The 15503-nt window shown below is 41.9% G+C and overlaps 1 long non-coding RNA gene across 1 annotated transcript; it reads right to left on the reverse strand.

The window, feature by feature from the left end:
• Positions 1 to 214: 214 nt before the first annotated feature.
• On the reverse strand, positions 215 to 5983 carry LOC130683846 (uncharacterized). Its single transcript, XR_008997868.1, has 2 exons — positions 5570 to 5983; positions 215 to 784 (listed from the first exon to the last, which is right to left on the reverse strand). It is a non-coding gene; the product is annotated as an uncharacterized LOC130683846 (long non-coding RNA).
• Positions 5984 to 15503: the final 9520 nt, after the last annotated feature.

Raw genomic sequence — 15503 nt, forward strand, 5'->3', positions numbered from 1 at the left:
GGCTCGGTCTGTGACAGGTTAACAAGAAGAACATTGACTTGTAATGGTCCCAGCTTCAGGCACAGCCAGCAATCTTTAGCTAAAAAAGGATTGGTTGTGTTGAATAAGGTAAAAGCAGCCTATATGATTGATTGTGTCTCAGGATCAAGAAGCAATTCTCTCCTGATCTCCGTGAGGCTAAGAGGGTGGTAAATTGGGGAATTTTGGTATTCAATCAGCCTGTCTATCAGTTTTTTAATTTGGTGCTGTGGAAACTGATCTTGGACTCTGCCCCCATCAGAGATGCCTATAGGGGCAACTGGATTCCAGCAGGCATGAGCTCCCCTATTCTCTCGACAGTCAGCATATTCAGTCTTGCATTCTGTCAGAATTGCATACCAGTATGTTTTGTTCTGTTTAGTGCAGGGGCTAACTTCCTTATAGCATCGAGCCTGAACGGAGGCATGAAAAGTGGTGCAAGGACACTCAGAGGGGCGTTTCCCTTGGGTGGGTGGATACACTTTTGGGCCCGGCCAACACTTGTGAGTGAGAACTCTTCCAGGGCATCCATTTTATGTCCCTTTCATGAGTGTGGATGCCCGTTGCTCATTAGGGCAGATTTTGATAGAAGTGTAACAGGTTTTGGGGGGAGCAGTTTGGGTGAAAGAGCAGGACATGCAGGGGTCTCTGATGGTCTTTCATAGTATGGCTTTTGCTTGACCAGGATCTCCAAATCCTGTCTTAGCTAATGGGAAATTCATCGTTATTAGCAGGAAGACCAGCATCATTGGGTTCACTGTGGACTCTGAAAGGGAGAGAGAAGAGAGAGATCCTCAGGAGGCGAGGGGCCTTCTGGGTCATCATTGACATTAGTGAACACCCCCTCTGTAGGGGGGTAATACCTGAGATCTCTTATGGGGACCCAGATTGGCCTTTTTTTATTGGTCGGAAAGACACAGCTGAATCTCCTTCCAGCTATAATGAGGGGGTCCGGGCCTCTCCATTCTCCAGTAAGGGGGTCTTTCCATCGGATTATAACCATCTGATTAGGAACGGTTGCTGTCCAGTGCTTTTGGAAGGGCAAGAAGTGTTCACCTTTGGCAAAATTCAAAATACTTAGAGTAAATAATGCCATCTTTAGTTCATCATGGGGGGGTAGTGTTCCCCCTTTCTGTTTTATTAATTGACATTTGAGAATATGATTGTGTTTTTCTATGATTGCTTGTCCTTTAGGGTTATAAGGAATTCCAGTGCCATGAGAGATTTGCCATTTACTCAAGAATTCAGTAAAAGACCTACTGATAAAGCAGGGACCATTATCGGTTTTGACTTAGTCTGGCAAGCCAAGGATGGCAAAGCACTGGAGAAAATGGCTTATGGCATGTTTGGATTTTTCTCCCATATGGGCTGTGGCCCAACAAGCATGGGAGAAGGTATCAGCTGTTAGAAATAAGTATTTAAGCTTCCTGAAAGGGGCAAAATGTGTGACATCAATCTGCCAAAGGTTATTGGGTCTCAGGCCTCGAGGGTTCACTCTGTTCTTTTGAAGCAGAGGAACCTGTAGAAAGGGCTGGCATGACTTACATGTCCTAATGATCTTTTTAAAGTCTTTGACAGGGACTTGAGGGCACCGATGGTGTAGTCCCCTACAATTAGCATGTGTAAGTTGATGAAAAGAGGTGGCTTCCTGTACTGTGTAGGCTGAAGCTAGTCGGTCTGCAAGAGCATTGCCCTTCGACAAAAAGCTTGGCAAGTCCTGATGTCCTCTTAAATGTTGTACAGAAAGGGGAACGAGTCTATGTTTTAACAAATGGCGGGCTTGAATCTTCAAAGGAGTGATGGGATTATTATCAAGTCTGATGTGAGCACCCACAAGGTTGGGCAGTAGATTGACAACGTAAAGGCAATCAGAAAACAGATTAAGAGGGCCTTGGATCTCAGAGCTAAAACAACAGCATAAAGCTCTTTAAACTGGGCAGAGCCCTGCACTTCATGAAAGAGGGTTACAGCCAGAGGGCATTCACTTGTGCCCAGGGGGGACATTACCACAGAGGCTCAACACTTACCCCTGTTGGTAAAAAACAGAGGGGAAAGAGGGGTCTGCCTCAGAGAGGAACATTTTAGGCGGCTGGCACGCCAACTGGCTAAAAGAACTCATCCACTTATAGGGACCATAGTGACAGTCCACTATCCCCGGAAAGCCTTGAATGGCCATTGCCAATCTGGAATTATTTCTCTGTAGCCACAAGAAATCATTGACCCGAAAAGGAACAATCAAAGATGGGGTTCACACCCAAAAAGATGGACAGAAAGATCTTGTCCCTTGACAATGCAGTCAGCCATTTGATCCACTATAGATTACACTCAGGGTGCCCCTCCCACAGATAGATGTATCCAATGTACGGGATCTCCCTCCTGAGCCAAAAGGGCAGTGAGGAGGGTCTCTCCTGCCATAATATAGAGGATCATTGGCATGTTTGGATCATATCTTTTTAAAGCAGCGTTATCAATGGCATGTTGAACTTTTGTCAATGTCTCTCTATGTATAGGGGTTAAAGTCACTGTTGAAGCTAGGTTAAGGCCTTTTAATAGGTCTAAAAGAGGAATAAGATCAGCTATGGTTAAAGAATCCAGGGCCTCATCCAATTGATTTCCCCCAGCAGTTTCTGGAACTGTGGTAGCATATATCTGTCTTGAATACATAACTGGGGCTTAACAGGGGAGACAACATATAATGTTAAAGTAGTCCCCAAAATTTTAAAAGGAGCTATTTGTTGAACTTTATCTGGGGAGATTTGAAAGTTGTAGTTTTTGAGCAGGGAAAGGCACCTTTAAAGAGGTCATCTATTTGCGGGAACAGGTGGCTCCCAAGATAATATCATCCATATATATGTAAAAGAGTATGTCAGATTCTTCTGCTAGTGGAGATAAGATTTTAGACATATAGTCTTGACAAATAGGGGGGCTATTTGCCATCCCTTGGGGCAACATGGTCTACTCATAGCGCTGGTCAGGTCCCTTATAATTTAGGGAAGGAAGAGAAAAGGCAAACTTCTCGGTGTCCTCCGGATGGAGGCGATGGAAAAGAAACAGTCTTTAATATCTATTACTATTAGGTGCTTGTCACTTGGGATGGGAGGCACCCAGAGTAGCCCCATTTGAAGGGCCGCAAAAAGTTTCATTCTTTCATTGATTTTTCTTAAGTCTCGGAGAAGTCTCCATTTACCATTAGGTTTTTTGATCACAAAGACGGGAGAATTCCAGGGACTCATTGACCTTTGGAGGTGACCCAATGATATTTGTTGTTTAACTAAAAGATATAGTTGTTGCAGTTTTTTTGAAGGCAAAGGCCACTGCTCCACCCAGACAGGGGAGCCTGGAATCCATTTTATTTTTGGTGCCCTGGGGGGAGCAGTGGCCCTTAGGATTGGGGGTGGGGCTAGGGGTTTGAATGAGGTTGGTCCCTTCTGATCATTTTGAAAGCGGGGTCATCTCTATAGTCAGGGTGACACCTTTGGCCCCCTTGAAATTGTTGTTGGTATCCCTCCTCATCTAGGAGATCCGCATATAAGGCTTTATGATCAGTGGAAATATACGCCTCAGCTTCCCCCAAGACCTCTTGGCCCAGTAGATTGGCTATAAGGCCTGGAGCCACAAGGGGGCTCACCTCTCCCATATTTCCATCTGGTTCAACCCAGGGAACCCATTCAGCAGTTTCTTGGGAGCTAGTCTGTCCACCCACCCGCAGGAGGGGAGGGCCGGTAACCAATCTCCAGTGGAGGGGAATTTCTTCTTTTCTGAAGACAGTCCTGTCTGCCCCAGTATCCTTGAGGCATTTGAAAGCTTTCCCCCCAATAGTGAGTATCATTTTAGGTCTAACCCCAGGCCACAGAGGAATTGTCCAGTGAGCCCATGTGGGGGAACTCCCCTTGTTTAATGGGGCTGGGGAGTGCCCCCTTTGGAGTTTAAAGGTCTACCCTGTATATCAGTCTTAGATCTACAATCTTTGGCCCAATGGAACCCCTTCCAACATTTCGGACAAGGAATGCGAGGCAAGCCAGGAGGCTGGGGCCTCACTGGGGAGGAGGTCTCTTTTGTTTATGAGGGCATTCTTGCTTAAAGTGTCCCTCCTGACCACACCCAAAGCAAGTACGGCCTTTCCCAGGGAATGGCTGCTGTAGAGCCCATACCAGGGCAGTCATATCATCCTTGCGAGCGGCTTGCAACACGGAAGCTATGGTCTGGGTCTGATGGGAGTGGGTACCTATATCTTTGTTGGCAATGATCCACTTTTCCATGGATCTATCCTTTAACCCTGTACATGCTACTTTATGTTCTTGATTCATACCTTCCCACACCATCATCTTAAAATAATCTCTGAGATCCCCAGGGGGGAACTTTCTTTTGATGCTCCCCTCAATTCTATTAATGAAACTAGCCAGACATTCATTGGCCCGTTGGTTTATCCCTGCAATTGGGGATTCCAAGGGGCCTTCCTCAAGCTTCCTCCATGCCGCCAGACCCAGGGCTCATATTTGGTCCTGATAGGGAAGGGGGATGGCGGCCTTTTGGAGTCCCGAGGAAAATTGTTTGGAGGTCCCTGCAAGCATTCCCATGGTGACAGGGATTACAGGTTTGGAGCCTTGATTCCTCTCAGCTTGTTGCTGGCATTCCTCTTTATACAAAGCACACCACTTAATATAGAGGGGGCCAGGGAGAACAGCCCGGGCAAGAGCCAATCTGCGGTGGTGCACAGATGGTGAGCAAGTCCTTGGAGGATGGTCTCAGTCCAAGGAGCACTGGGACCGTCCTCAAGAACGTCTTTCTTTAACTCCTTAAGGTCACCTGGCTCCCAAGGATACCAGGGGGCAGGGCGGTTACCTCCAGGATTAACATTGACAGTGAATAGCTGACATGGCCCTGGGTCAGGTTGTGGGTAGAGCCCTGAATTCTCTTGAGGTGGACAACCAATAGGAGAGCACAAGTCCTTATATGGGAGAGGAGCTGAAACCCCTGCCCATTGGTATGGGGGAGGGGGAGCTAATGGTGATTTGAAAGGGTTAGAAGGGGAACTAGCATGAGGAAGTGGTGGGTACAAGGGGTCTGTGGATTTGGGAGGCCAGGGGTCAGCATCGAAAGGGTCGAGGGCACCACTGCCACGATTCTTATCTGGCTCTTTATGGCTTTCCTGTCCTACCAGTGTGGACTCAGACTGAGGAAGGGGATCAGAATTTCCCCGGGAAGGGGCTCCTGACCCAGTGGCCTCCCCATTCACTGGGTTCTTGGCAGTCGGCTTCGGTGGTCGAGGAGGGAAGCAACTCTTAAGGGCTGCTAAAGTGGGGAAGGTCCCCAGAGGGGGAATATCCCCCTGATTAACCTGGGTTTTGCATACGAGTTGCTCCACCCTGTCCCAGTCAAACAAATTCCTCATGGGCATCCATGGGGCGACCTTAACTAAGGTCTCCCAGGTCTTGATAGCTTGGCTGTCAGAGAGCTCTAGGCCCCTACTTCGGAGGAGGACCCTAAGGGATTCAAGGGAGGGATCAGATTTAGAAGAAGAATGTCCCATAGTTTATGGGAATACACTTACCCATGGCCCAATTAGCTCATCAGCAAAGCGAGAGATCCTCACACGGGGCACCAGTTGTTGCTCTCTGCAACAATGGCACGAAGGAGATGAACAGGACCAGCCTCTTGCTCCCTGGGGCTGAGCAAGAGGGCAAGTGTCAATGACTTGATCCTCCCCCTCCTTCTGAGGCAGGGGGAACACAAACCACACCAAGCTGGGAGATGTGTCAGCCTTGGAGGCGCAGCAAAACTCAGCTTTATTGCATCAGAAGCCCAGTTATATAGGGGAAGATAAGGAAGTAGCAAAAGCCAATGGTAATTGATTATCTCATCTGTCACTAGGGTCTTAGGCAGGTTTCAGGTTAGGTGGGGAGGTGGAGTTAGGGCCAGGAGCACGTGCGTGGGAAGCTAGTTAGGCCACGAATGTGGAAGTAATGAGGGACGATGGAAACCTCCAGTCTGCGGCCATCACAGGCCTAAAAGAGGCAAAAGATCCCAACAAGGATTTTGAATTTGGCTATAATTAGATTTGACCTCTTTACCAAATGACTGAGTCCTTTCAAAATATGTGGGCTTCAATGTAGTCTATGCTGTTCTCATATTGGATGAACTATTACAGGATTAATGGCTGAGAATCAAAGTAAACTACATTTGGACCTGTAAGTTTTACCAGTGATTGTGCTACTTATTCTGAAGTCCTTCTGGATCAGAGAGATATGTATAAGGAGCCTATGGTCAGGTTATTTTTTCTACCCTTTATTGTTTTAACTCAGAGGTAGTCATGTAAATTTCACTGTGTAATTTCTTGAAAACATATTTTGCAAATTTATTCTGGACCATCTTACAATGTATTGTTTTATTTTTTTGTTATATTACTATTATTTCTAGTAAGCCAGTGAGTACAAGTCATCAATCTTAAATTGTTTCTTGAATTCAGAATTTGGGATCTACTAAATACTAACTGTAAAACCCAGGCAAGTTGTATACCTTTTCTATTGTAAAATTTGTATAAGCACAGAAAAAAAAATCTCCAAGAATTGTTGGGGTGATTAATTACATTCAACATGCAAATTGTTCACTGTCAAGGCTGGCCCAAAATGATGTTCATAATAACAAGCTGAATTATTATTATGCAAATTATATAACAAAAATGCTTAATGCCATTGAGAGATTATTCAAGAATCAGTTTTGTATGCATTTTTTATGAATCAGGAGAGCAATGCTAAGTCAATGAGATTAAAGTCAAATAACATTCAATATCTAGCTTCAAAAAATTACATTTTTATAGATATTAACTGAAAAATTACAAAAGGTTGGTCATATTTTGACTAAGTTTAAAATACTATATAATCACATTTAAATATTTTCTTTGGAAAAATATCTTTTCAGGGTCCTTTGCCTATATTTTAATTGGATTATTTTATTTTATTTATTTTTTGCTACTGAGTTGTATGAATTATTTATATAATTTAGAATATTAAACCTTATCAGACATAGTTTGCACACATTTTGTCCCATTCCAAAGGCTGGTTTATCATTTTGTTGTTCCTTTTTTTTTTGCTGTCTAAAAGCTTTTTAGGTTGTTACTCCTAACAAGAATTAATCATTGATCTAAATCCTAAAGTGTAAGAGTTAAACAAATGATAGTTGAAGGGCATAAACATTCTGAATATTACCAGGAGGCTCCTCAAAGACCATAAGCAAGGGGTGCATGATGTAATCATTGAGCAATGTGAAACAATTCAGTATTTGTATTTCTGATCAAGCATGGATTAATAAGGAATTTGGAAATTGATTACATCTGGAGATTAAACATATACCAATAACTTAAAGAATATATTGAGGGAAAATGACAATATCAGAATTGCTTTATAGAAATATTTCTGACCTTACTGTGAGTAATGGATTGGAATGAAAAATATCCAGAGCAACTGACCATTAAGATGCTGTCAGAACTATGAAAGGGTAATATGGATAGGCTGAACCTATAGCACAACTGATGGATTATTAAGATTTGATAGTAATATTAGATCTAAAATGCAATTTTAACTGGTAATAATATTCAGTTCTCTCATTTTATGGGTAAGTAGACTGATGTTGGGGTATTAAACAGTTTCACGAGTTATATATCTAATTAATGGCTAAGATAAAATGATTGCAAATGAATATTCTACTGTTAACATTAGTGTTAAATGGTCCAATTTACCTGAAACTACAACACAATAGAAATATGATGTTGGTTGTAGACTTTAGAGTATGAACTAGAGGCAATGAATTCTTCCAGTATCTCAAAGGAGATAAGAAAAGCCAGTTTTATTCTCTGTGGCAATCAATAAGTTCAATTGAAAAGCTTCCCGTCAGCTTGCATCCTAAAATTGAGACAGATTTGCCTACCTTTCAAATGGGGCCTGTCAGGGAGACTCTCAGAGTTTCCCAGGAGGGTTTGTCCTGTATAATTACATGGACATCGGAGAATTTACTGATTCTGATGAACCCAGAAGACTAGAGGGACAAATGTGTGTGCTGAATTGATCCTAGTTCATGTATTTGAAAGAAAACTACTCCTTTGCTTGAGTCTAGTGACACCAATGGAAATAGGATTGGCTAAGGTCAGAATTTGCAAAGTTAATATCCATGCAGACTCACAAGAGTAAAAATGGTGTATTATCTACCATCTGCTGTGAACCACTGCTCTCCAAAATCCAACAGTCTGGTTTGTTTAAAGAACAGGCATTAATATTTATGTTCAATATTTGTAATTAGTAATGAAAGTAAGTAGTGAAACTGCAGAATTCAAAGCCAATACATTAACTCAGGAAAAAAAGGGTTTTATTAACTGTTGGGAAATTTTTATGATCATTTGAGCTAGGTGGCTTTGGTTCTTCAGTAGTTATTAGAAGGAAATCACTAAATAAGGAAGTTGCTGTTATTACTGTTAGGAAACCAATTAAAGAGCACCAAACTTCTCCTGACTCTTGAGTCTACTGTACCCATTCAAATCTCCACTGCCATTCAGAAACAGCTAAGCTTCAGGAGAGAACCATCTTTTAACTCTGACTCAAATCTGTGTTTTGATGCAGTTTGTTTGTGTAAAAAAGTAGATTTTTGTGTGTGTGAAAAGCATAAGATTTTCCAAAAGGACTCAGAAAGGGACATCTGATTATAGGGTTAAAATAAGTCATTACATAGGAAGGGGTGGGAGATGTGGCATTTTGTTCTTCTGAAAGTTGAAGTCCTTTTTTCTCTTATATGTTACTAAAGAATGAGGAAGTTAGATATGTCTCTCTAGGAAGGACTGCTTCTTTTGGAAGGCAACTAACAATAGGTTTGGGGATTAATTGAAGCACATCATTGGAAATGGATTAAAGAATGCATTTAGCATTAAAGAGTTACTAGGAAGAAAGGAGGCATATGATCACCAGTTCTTTCCTTATCCTGACTGGCATGGCAATGTATATGCAATCTACTGGTCATACTGAGATTTCCATTCCTGTGGTCGAATACTGTTTATCTTTTTACTCTACCTACATAAGGGCATGAATGAAAGCAAGCCTACTAGGAGAAAAAATAGACTTCTTGGGTTGACCAGGCCTTTGGAATTTAAGCACAGCCTGTGCATAAAAGGTGCCTGAAATTTGGGTTCCCATCTCCTGTATAGTTGTGATTACTCCTGCAAGGGCTGTGAAGTTCTCACTCCCATGAAAATTCAGGTGTAGTCTCTTCCTAAGGAAAAGCAATAATCCTCTGATTCCTTGGCAACCTAGAATAGGCTCAGAATCATTTTTGGAAAATCCTGTTTGTCACACAACAAAGTGGTTAACTTCTGATCTTCCTACAAAAATGTAATGCTGAATGTAAACACATTTGAAAATATGTGAAAGGACAGAAAAAATGGCAAATATTTCAAGTTGATCTTGTAGAAATGTGCACCTGTCTTCTCTCTCTAAATTTGACATTGTCTTTTAAAAATTGTTGACAACATGCAGCAATAAGAGAAAGAAAAAGATGACCCAACTCTGGGATGTCATCAGAACCCTGAGGATTCTTGTGAGTTAAACTGGATGGCACTCTTGCCGTAGATCCATGTCAAGAATATTTATTATAAAACTAATTTATACAATCTTTGTCTTACAATACAGAAGCACCTAACTGACAACAAATTAATGTATTCCTTTGATGTGTACTATGATCAAATATAAGGAGAAAAATCTACAGTTTTTAGCACTGGCTGTAGGGCAAGAGAGTCACCTAGATATTATTCTTTTATGATCATTAACTCTCATTTTTAAAACTGGGACTAGAAGGATCACGGGAAGATGGTGGCATGAGTAGTTCAGAGGAAATCTCCTCCCCAAAACATATATATTTATGAAAATACAATAAATACAACTATTCCTAAAGAAGACACCAGTGGATGCAATACAACAGCCAGGATACATCTACATCTGTGAGAACTCAACATCACATGAAGGGGGTAAGATATAAGCCGCAGCCAGGTGGGACGCGAATGCTCCCCCAACCCAAAACCCTGTGGGAAGAAAGGAGTCAGAACGGGGAGGGAGTGAAAGCCCAGGACTGCTAAACAACCAGCTCTAGAAATCCACACCCGGAACACAGACACAAGGTGCACTGGGTGCAAAACCTGTGGGCAGGTCCTGCAACCAGCGCCCATGAGACAAAAGAAAAGCGAGTGCTTTCTGCAAGACTTAAAGAGACAGGGACGCCATAGCTGGAAGAAGTTGTCCTGGCAGCAGGGAATACCAGGGAAACTTAGGTGCCCTAATCCCCAGGGAGGCAGTGCAGCTCTGAAGCACATCATGGCACTAAGCAGCCTGCCAGTTGTTCCTCCAACTGACACGGACCCCAACACACCAGCCCAGTAGCAGGAGAGTGGCAGTGCGTGCTGGAGATGGCAGAACAGGAAGGGACCGGGAGCAGATCCGTGCACCAGCGGCGCCAGACAGGACCAGGAGAGGCTTCTGAGAACCCGCAGCAGTGCAACCTAACAGCCCAGGTGTGGCTTGCATGCACCGGTGGCAGTGAAGCCAGAGGAGCCTGGTAGAGGCCTGAGCAGGAGAGCCCCACATGCACCTGCAGTGGAGCCAAAGGGAGCATATATGCTCCGAGCAGCCAACTGGAATCCCAGCCCAATGCACAGCTGCCCAGGCTAGACCCAAAGGTTGCTGTTGTCACACAGCTGCCTGCAGGAGTGCTGCTAGCATGGAGGAGTGCACCTGGCATGTCTGCCACTCCCCACAGGGCTCTGTGCTGCTCTAATGGAGACCCCGCCACAGCAGCTTAGGGGACTAACCTGGTGGCTGCTCCAGGAGTGCGGGTAATGGTCACAAGCAGCGGAGAAGGGCAAGGCATCCAGCAAGCAGGAAAAGACTTTCTTCTCCCAGATGACATAACCGCAACCTGCCTACAGCCACTACTGTCACCATGAAAAGGCAAAAAAATTTAGTCCAGTCCAAGAGAGTTCAAACAACACCTGAGAAAGGATATGCAGAGGCAGAGCTAACCAGTTTCCCTGAAAAAGAATTCAAAATAAAAATCATAAACATGCTGACAGAGCTGCAGAGAAACATACAAAAGCTAAGGGATGAAGTCCAGAGGGAGATTACAGATGTCCGAAGGGAGATTACAGAAGTGAAATAAACTCTGGAAGGATTTATAAGCAGAATGGATAAGATGCAAGAGGCCATTGATGGAATAGAAACCAGAGAACAGGAACACATAGAAGCTGAAGCAGAGAGAGACAAAAGGACCTCCAGGAATGAAACAATATTAAGAGAACTGTGTTACCAATCCAAAAATAACAATATCCGCATTACAGGGGTACCAGAGGGAGAAAGACAAAGTGATAGAAAGTGTCTTTGAAGAAATAATTGCTGAGAACTTCCCCAAACTGGGGGAGGAAATAGTTGATCAGACTACAGAGGCACACAAAACTCCCGAGAGATGGGACCCAAAGAGGACAATACCAAGACACATAATAATTAAAATGGCAAAGCTCGAGGACAAGGACAGAGTATTAAAGGCAGCCAGAGAGAGAAAAAAGGTCACCTACAAAGGAAAACCCATCAGGCTATTATCAGACTTCTCAACAGAAACCTTACAGGCCAGAAGAGAATGCATGATATATTTAATGCAATGAAACAGAAGGGCCTTGAACCAAGGATACTGTATCAAGCACAATTATCATTTAAATATGAAGGAGGGTTTAAACAATTCCGAGACAAGCTAAAGTTGAGGAAATTTGCCTTCCACAAACTACCTCTACAGGGTATCTTAAAGGGACTGCTCTAGATGGGTGCACTCCTAAAAAGAGCACAGAACAAAACACCCAACATATGAAGAATGGAGGAGGAGGAAAAAGAAGGGAAAGAAATAATCATCAGACTGTGTTTATAACAGCTCAATAAGCGAGTTAAGTCAGACAGTAAGGTAGTAAACAAGCTAACCTTGAACCTTTGGTAACCTCGAATCTAAAGCCTGCAAAGACAATAAGTACATATCTTTCAATAATCACCCTAAATGTAAATGTACTGAATGCACCAATCAAAAGACACAGAGTAATCAAATGGATAAAAAAGTAAGACCCATCCAGCTGCTGCTTACAAGAGATTCACCTCAAACCCAAAGACATGCACAGATTAAAAGTCAAGGGATGGAGAAAGATATTCCATGGAAACAACAGAGAGAAAAAAGCAGGTGTTGCACTACTGGTATCAGACAAAATAGACTTCATATCCTCTCACATGCACATGGAACATTCTCCAGAATAGACCACATAATAGGCCACAAAAAGAGCCTCAGTAAATTCCAAAAGATTGAAATCCTATCAACCCACTTTTCAGACCACAAAGGTATAAAACTAGAAATAATTTTTACAAAGAAAGCAAAAAGTCTCAAAACAAATGGAGACTTAACAACATGCTCCTAAATAATCAATGGATCAACAACCAAATTAAAATGAAGATCCAGCAATATATGGAAACAAATGACAACAACAACACAAAGCCCCAATTTCTGTGGGACGCAGCAAAAGCAGTCTTAAGAGGAAAGTATATAGCAATCCAGGCATATTTAAAAAAGGAAGAACAATAACAAATGAATAGTCTAATGTCACAATTATCGAAATTGGAGAAAGAAGAACAAATGAGGCCTAAGGTCAGCAGATGGAGGGACATAATAAAGATCAGAGAAGAAATAAATAAAATTGAGAAGAATAAAACAATAGAAAAAAATCGATGGAACTAAGAGCTGGTTCTTCAAGAAAATAAATGAAATAGATAAGCCTCTAGCCAGACTTATTAAGAGAAAAAGAGAGTCAACACACATCAACAGAATCAGAAACGAGAAAAGAAAAATCACAATGGACCCCACAGAAACACAAAGAATTATTAGAGAATACTATGAAAACATACATGCTAAGAAGCTGGAAAACCTAGAAGAAATGGACAACTTCCTAGAAAAATACAACCTTCCAAGACTGACCCAGAAAGAAACAGAAAATCTAAACAAACCAATTACCAGCAATGAAATTGAATCGGTAATAAAATAACTACCCAAGAACAAAACCCCCGGCCCAGATGGATTTACCTCAGAATTTTATCAGACATACAGAGAAGACATAATACCCATTCTCCTTAAAGTTTTCCAAAAAATAGAAGAGGAGGGAATACTCCCAAACTCATTCTCTGAAGCCAACATCACCCTAATACCAAAATCAGGCAAAGACACCACCAAAAAAGAAAACTACAGACCAATTTTCCAGATGAATGGAGATGCAAAAATGCTCAACAAAATATTAGCAAAAAGATTCAAAAATACATCAAGACGATGATACACCACGAACAAGTGGGATTCATCCCAGGGATGCAAGGATGGTACAACATTTGAAAATCCATCAACATCATCCACCACATCAACAAAAAGAACAAAAACGACATGATCATCTCCACAGATGCTGAAAAAGCATTCGACAAAATTCAACATCCATTCATGATAAAAACTATCAACAAAATGGGCATAGAGGGTAAGTACCTCAACATAATAAAGACCATATATCATAAACCCGCAGCCAACATCATACTTAACAGCGAGAGGCTGAAAGCTTTTCCGCTAAGATCAGGAACAAGACAGGGATGCCCACTCTCCCCACTGTTATTCAACATAGTACTGGAGATCCTAGCCACAGCAGTTAGACAAAACAAAGAAATACAAAGAATCCGGATTGGTAAAGAAGAAGTCAAACTGTCCCTATTTGCAGATGACATGATATTGTACATAAAAACCCTAAAGACTCCACTGCAAAACTACTAGAACTAATACCGGAATTCAACAAAGTTGAAGGATACAAAATTAACACACAGAAATCTGTAGCTTTCCTATACACTAACAATGAACTAATAGAAAGAGAAATCAGGAAAACAGTTCCATTCACAATAGCATCAAAAAGAATAAAATACCTAGGAATAAACCTAATGAAGGAAGTGAAAGACGTATACCCTGAAAACTACAAGACACTCTTAAGAGAAATTAAAGGGGACACTAACAAATGGAAACTCATCCCATGCTCGTGGCTGGGAAGAATTAATATCGTCAAAATGGCCAACCTGCCCAAAGCAATATACAGACTCGATGCAATCCCTATCAAGTTACCAACAGCATTCTTCAATGAACTGGAACAAATAGTTCAAAAATTAATATGGAAACACCAAAGACCCTGAGAAGTAATCCTGAGAAGGAAGAATAAAGTGGGGGGACCTCACTCCCCATCTTCAAGCTCTACCCTAAAGCCATAGTAATCAAGATAATTTGGTACTGGTACAAGAACAGAGCCACAGACCAGTGGAACAGAATAGAGACTCCAGACATTAACCCAAACATATATGTTCAACTAATATTCGATAAAGGGGCCATGGACATACAATGGAGAAATGACAGTCTCTTCAACAGATGGTGCTGGCAAAACTGGACAGCTACATGTAAGAGAATGAAACTGGATCACTGTCTAACCCCATACACAAAAGTAAACTCCAAATGGATCAATTACCTGAATGTAATTCATGAAACCATAAAACTCTTAGAAAAAAACACAGGCAAAAATCTCATGGACATAAACATGAATGACTTTTTCATGAACATATCTCCCCGGGCAAGGGAAACAAAGGCAAAAGTGAACAAGTGGGACTATACCAACCTAAAAATCTTCTGTACAGCAAAGGACACCATCAATAGAACAAAAAGGTATCCTACAGTATGGGAGAATATATTCGAAATGACAGATCCGATAAAGGGTTGACATCCAAAATATATAAAGAGCTCACACACCTCAACAAACAAAAAGCAAATAATCCAATTAAAAAATGGGCAGAGAAGCTGAATAGACAGTTCTCTAAAGAAGAAATCCAGATGGCCAACAGGCACATGAAAAGATGCTCCACATCGCTAATCATCAGAGAAATGCAAATTAAAACCACAATAAGATATCACCTCACACCAGTAAGGATCACCACCACCCAAAAAATAAACAACAACAAATGTTGGTGAGAGTGTGGACAAAGGGGAACCTTCCTACACTGCTGGTGGGAATGTGAATTAGTTCAACCATTGTGGAAAGCAGTATAGAGTTTCCTCAGAATGCTCAAAATAGAAATACCATTTGACCCAGGAATTCCACTTCTAGGAACTTACCCTAAGAATGCAGCACTCCAGTTTGAAAAGACAGATGCACCCCTATGTTTATTGCTGCACTATTTACAATAGCCAAGATATGGAAGCAACCTAAATGTCCATCAGTAGATGAATGGATAAAGAAGAAGTGGTATATATACACAATGGAATATTACTCAGCCATAAGAAAAAAACAGATCCTACCATTCACAACAACACGAATGTAGCTAGAGGCTATTATGCTCAGTGAAATAAGCCAGGTGGAGAAAGACAAG

This window comes from Manis pentadactyla, chromosome 5 (assembly GCF_030020395.1).
Source record: "Manis pentadactyla isolate mManPen7 chromosome 5, mManPen7.hap1, whole genome shotgun sequence".
In the NCBI taxonomy this organism is placed as follows: domain Eukaryota; kingdom Metazoa; phylum Chordata; class Mammalia; order Pholidota; family Manidae; genus Manis; species Manis pentadactyla.